This window comes from Salvia splendens, chromosome 8 (genome assembly GCF_004379255.2).
Source record: "Salvia splendens isolate huo1 chromosome 8, SspV2, whole genome shotgun sequence".
NCBI lineage: Eukaryota > Viridiplantae > Streptophyta > Magnoliopsida > Lamiales > Lamiaceae > Salvia > Salvia splendens.
In genome coordinates, this window is record NC_056039.1 from 17,162,652 (window position 1) to 17,168,651 (window position 6,000).

At 37.4% G+C, this 6,000-nt stretch overlaps 1 long non-coding RNA gene across 1 annotated transcript; it reads right to left on the minus strand.

Moving 5' to 3' along the window:
* Positions 1-3,166: 3,166 nt before the first annotated feature.
* Positions 3,167-4,901, minus strand: LOC121745252. Its single transcript, XR_006038794.1, has 3 exons — positions 3,668-4,901; positions 3,483-3,555; positions 3,167-3,388 (listed from the first exon to the last, which is right to left on the minus strand). It is a non-coding gene; the product is annotated as an uncharacterized LOC121745252 (long non-coding RNA).
* Between the last annotated feature and the right edge of the window lie 1,099 nt (positions 4,902-6,000).

Genomic DNA, 6,000 nt, shown 5'->3' on the forward strand with positions numbered 1-6,000 from the left:
GGGGATTATCTACTCAGTGCCTGAGAGCGAGTGGGTCAGTCCAGTCCATATGCTCCCTAAGAAGTCAGGAATCTAGGTGTTGAAGAACAACAAGAACGAGCTGGTACCCACCCGTTTAGTTACTGGTTGGCGGATGTGTATCGACTATCGCAAGCTGGACGCTGCCACCAGGAAGGACCATTTCCCCCTGTCGTTCATCGACCAGATGTTGGAGCGGTTAGTTGGGAGGCAATATTTCTATTTTTTGGACAGGTACGACGGAAACTTTCAGATCTACGTAGATCCTGAATATCAGGATAAGACCACGTTTACGTTTACCGGCCCTTTTGGAACCTATGCATATAAGCGTATGTCGTTCGGTCTGTGTAACGCTCCAGCGATGCATGATGAGCATTTTTTCCGATTTGATCGAAGATTGCATAGAAATCTTCATGGACGACTTCACAGTCTACGAAGATTCTTTTGACACCTGTCTACGCAACTTAGACGTAGTTCTGGAGAGATGCCAAGCAAGGAACCTTGTAATACCCACTTCTTTTACTATCTTTTTCCCTTTGATGTTTAAATGTAAACTAGAGAAACGTCACTCTCTTGCTTCATGGAATTAAATGTAACTCACCACCTCTTTAATAATGCTTAATGTTGTTAGTTCGCATAACAAAAGTTAATGTGACAAACGAACACACGAAAACAATCAAATGAACGGTTATGAAATATAACGAACATGGTGAAAGAATACGAAGATGTCTCTCCCGAACAAAGTGTTCGAATATATATATATATATATATATATATATATATATATATATATATGGATGTATTCATTTCCTTTTTGCATATTTCCTCCTTTTTCCTTCTTGATCTCAGCCCCACCGATTTTGTCATCCGACGGTTAGATTGATGCCACGTGTTATTTAATAATGCAGATTTTCAGTTGAATAATGCACACCGACTAATAATGCACCATTATAGCGTAATAATGCAGATTTTCAGTTGAATAATGCACACCGACTAATAACGCACCATTATAGTGTAATAATGCAAATCATCTGGACAGTTGATGAATGAGATCTAACGGCCCATATTAAGAAGAATAAAGGATCTAAGGGATGAATAGGAGAATAACGCTCCTCTCTCTCTCTCTCTCTCTCTATATATATATATATATATATATAGGGTTGTGATCAATGTCGAACCAATTTTAAAGACCGAACTAGAGACCAAATCTGGGCCATTAGATCTAGTTTTTTTGATGAGATGTGCTGCTGTGTAAATTTTTCGGTCTTCATTACAAGCCCATTTTACTTCATTGTATAGATTTATTACTTCATTCCGTACGTAATACCTTGAAACTACAACATGTTTTTACTTTCTTCCAGTAGGTTTTGAAATGATTCAACATATGTTTCATTTGAATTCATTGACCTGAGTTTTTACTTTATTTACATTAAAAAATGCAATTTATTCAAGTGCGTTTATTACTTCATTCAGAAACGTTATTACTTCATTGGATAAGGTTTTTACTTCATTCCAGTAGGACTTCACATACTTCATTCCAATAATTTATTACATCATTCCATGTGTTTATTACATCATATAAGCGTTGTGGCGGTGGTGATAGATATTGTAGAGAGAAAGAACGACACGTGACGGCGAAACCGCATTTACATACTGGAATGAAGTAATAATCCTACTGGAATGAAGTAAAAACCTACTGGAATGAAGTAAAAACCTACTGGAATGAATTTAAATCTTTGTAACATGTTTGTATGACTTATTTACCTTCGGATGAATTAAAATAGGCTCGTGATGAAGGTGAAAATAAATTATAAATTTGTGCCTCTCATCCATAAAAAACTAAATCAAAAAACCCTAATTTGGTATGGTTCGGTGTTTCGGTCTTTAAGAGTGGATTTGTGAATAATGGGACTCTATATATATATATATATAGGGGTGCATTATAATGATAACCCCAATTTCCGTAATAATCCTATAACTAAATCTGGACTACACATTTTTAAAATCACGTGGTCTAGATTCAAACTTAGCTTTCCTTCATAAAAAAGGCGCAGAGGGTAAATATGTCATTTCGCTTATTTAATTTCTGAATTTCGCCCATGATAAAATTTACGTATCCAAATTTCGCTCATTTAAATACGTAAAATCTTATTTCCCATGATATACAGATGTATAAGGTTCAGTTACACGTATGTATGATGTTCAGTTATACGTAAAATCTTATTTCCCATGATATACAAATTTTGCTCATTTAAATACGTAAAATCTTATTTAAATATCATTTTATCAGTCAAAAGTATCATTTTATCAACTCAGAGTATCATTCTATCCGGCAAAACTATCATTCTATGCAATAAACCTAACATATATCATTTTATCAATTTATCAGTCAAAAGTATCATTTTATCAACCCAGAGTATCATTTTATCAACTCAGAGTATCATTCTATCCGGCAAAACTATCATTCTATGCAATAAACCTAACATATATCATTTTATCAATCAGTCAAAAGTATCATTTTATCAACTCAGAGTATCATTCTATCCGACAAAACTATCATTCTATGCAATAAATCTAACATATATCATTTTATTATTTTATCAGTCAGTCAAAAGTATCATTTTATCAACTCATAGTATCATTATATCCGGCAAAACTATCATTCTATGCAATAAACCTAACATATATAATTTTATCAGTCAGTCAAAAAGTATCATTTTATCAACTCAGAGTATCATTCTATCCGGCAAAATTATCATTCTATGCAATAAACCTAACATATATCATTTTATCATTTTACGTGATATTTGGCGAAATTCAGAAATTAAATGAGGGAAATGACAGTATCATTTTATCAACTCAGAGTATCATTCTATCCGGCAAAACTATCATTCTATGTAATAAACCTAACATATATCATTCTATCATTTTACGTGATATTTGGCGAAATTCAGAAATTAAATGAAGGAAATGACATATTTACCCCGCGCTTTTTTTATGAAGTAAATCTAAGTTTGAATCTCAACCATAAGATTAGAAAATGTGTTGTTCAGATTTGGTTATAGGGTTATTACGTGATTTAGGGGTTATCATATGATCACAACTATATATATATATATATATATATATATATATATATAGGGATGTATTCATCTCAACCTACATTAGCTTACATAATTAAAATATGTGGGTTTATGAGTTGAGAAAAAAATGAATCATGAATGCTATTACAAAAAAATGCATGTTGGGCCTCGTTTTCACTAGCCCAACCCTCGAGACCCCACAGCCCATGTCCGATCAGCCCGTCAGGCCGAAGGCAGCGAGCCCATGTCTCGGACATCAACATGGCAGCCCCAGGTCCCCTTCCCACCTACAAAATTCAAACAAAGCAAACTAAATCCTAATGTACTAACAACCAAAACCTGCCAAGTAGGAGAGGAGTTTAGGGAATAGGACAACCATACCATTCAAGAGTGAACTCAAGGCTTGCCTGAAATGGCAGATAATCTCCAGCCCTTTCCCCCACCCAACCGAGAGCTGCACAAACAAACAAAGGCAATAAAAATGACTTGTAAGGTGCCAAACTCAACTTCACACAAAGCAAGGAAATGAGACACCCTCTTTTATCCATAGGAGACCAAGGACTCACCAAAGAGAGCAAGTCAAACCTTGCAAAACCTTACACCCCTGGAAGAACCTGTTTTCTTACCAGCCACAAGCAAACAATGGAAGTTAATAGCTAATTACTAGGTGATCATATGGGAACAAGATGAAGTTAATGGTCAAGTACTTAGTACTACAAATAACACCAAAAGTCTTAAGTTAAAGTGCTACAACGTGGACCAAATAAGGGGATATACTGCAGCATGAGGACAACTAAAATATCAGCCTCTTTTATTGCACCAAGTACACCAAGTTTTGCCTATAAAAAAAACCCCATCATATGCATCAATTTTTTTCCCTCCCACACATCGAAAATCCAGCAAATTTCAGTGAGAGTTGAGAGTAAGTAGCAACAAGAGAGTTCATCTTCCCTTTTTCACTGCCTCTCAACAGGTAACACTTTCTCTCCATCCCAAGTCTAAATACCATTTTCTCATGTCATCATGTAGAAGCACTAGAAATAGAAGCAACAAGTTAATGCCTCTACACCAAGATTGGTAGCATATGTAGTACTCACAAAATAGAAACCCTCATGTCATAACAAGTTTCCTTCAAGAAAGGTTAAACCCCTCAGCCAGCAAAATTAATGCATAACTCTAAGCCTAGGTTCAGTTGTAAATCTGCCACATGCTCAGCTCCCTAAAAATTTAAGAATATCAATCATAATCTATTAATTGGGTAAGATAGAGGACTTAGCTTTAAAGCCGAAAGGCTGCTCCGACGAGCCATCGCGAAGGCAGCCGCGCGGACTCCACAGGATAGCAGCAGCTTCCACCCGTGCTACGGGCAGCCAACAGCGGCGGAGGGCGAGCTGGAGCAGTTTTCACAAACGGCGAGGCGACGGAGGGGGGCGGCGAGGCTACTACCTGTGCATCATACCCGGTGGCAGAGGAGCTGAGTGTCGCCGAAGGGGAGGGGGGTACACGCTGCCGCGGGTGATGGCTATTCACCAAGGAGCGACGCTGTGGAGGAAAAAGGCGACGCCTTCTCCCTATCGGTGACTTTGCCGAAGGATGCGAGAGCCCACCGTGACTCCGCCGTAAAGAAGAAGAAAACGCCGGCGGTGCCCGACGACCCTGATGGAACGGCGGAGAAAAGCGAGATGGACTGGGAGAGGAAAGGGGGCGCCGCTGATTTCCTTCCAATTTAGGGTTTTCTCTAATTGAAGATGAATTTGGGGATTTTGAAAATGAGAGGAGAGAGAGACCGATGGAGTGTTGGAAAATTTGGGTTTGAATAAAATAAATGGTGGCTTCCTTTTAATTTATTTTTGGGTCATCTCAATAATTAGATGAGTTGGGCCACTCCTCTAAATTAGGAGCTTGGGCGTAAAAGTGTTAAAGAAAGGATTGGAATAGTTATTCTTTTGTTGGGCTAAATGAATAAGTTAAATGAACAAGTTGCCTATGTAATTTATGAGCTCTCCTAATAAGTCGATCGAATAATTGAGGATAAGTAATGGTTTGCTAAATTTTTTTCCGCCATGATAAATTTAATTCCCGGATTTTGTTTTAGTGCTCGAATAAGTTGCATAGAAGGTAACACTCCCTCTTTGTTAAATGAATAATTGGTAAACCGCCGCATAAGATTAAACCACACGATTCGATTAATGCTCAATGACTTTTCTAGAAATTAAGCAAAAGAATTTGAAAGATCATTCACGTTAAGTTTCTTAACTTCTTATGTCTAATTAAGTACTATTCTTATTTTCTAAAGGGGCATCTTCGCACGTCGTTTAAGACCAAATCGAGGGACTTTTCGACTAAGGGAAATAGCTTTGAGGTGGGCATTTTTTTCAAAATGTGACTTTTAGCATGAATATGTGAAATTTTCTATACATGTTTGTCATGCCATGTTTTGCTTTTACGAATACCTATCTGCTTGGCTATGCTAATTATGTTAAATCAAATTCGGGTCCCAGTAGGGCCGCAAACCCTACTCGAACTAGTGTACACATATGGGGATCGTGAGCTAACTTTCGAGTTGGCCGGTCCAGTGACCGTCGTGGAATGTAGCCACATTCCCGGTTCATATACGTTTCAGATATGGTGTCTATGTTATGTGATTGCACAATTAATTTTATGAAATAAAAGGGATTTTAGTGACTCAGGCATTCTCAAATAAAACCCCGTGTTTACTCAACTGTGGCATGACAAAACTTAAATGAAACTTATGTTATTTTGGCACTATGTCCACTGAGTATATTAAATACTCAGCCCTGCATGTTTTTTTTTGTAACGTACAGATTGAACGTGAACGGGAAGGCGAAGGTGTTGGGAAATGGTATTAATAAGTAGCATTAGGTAGCCAAAAGTAGTG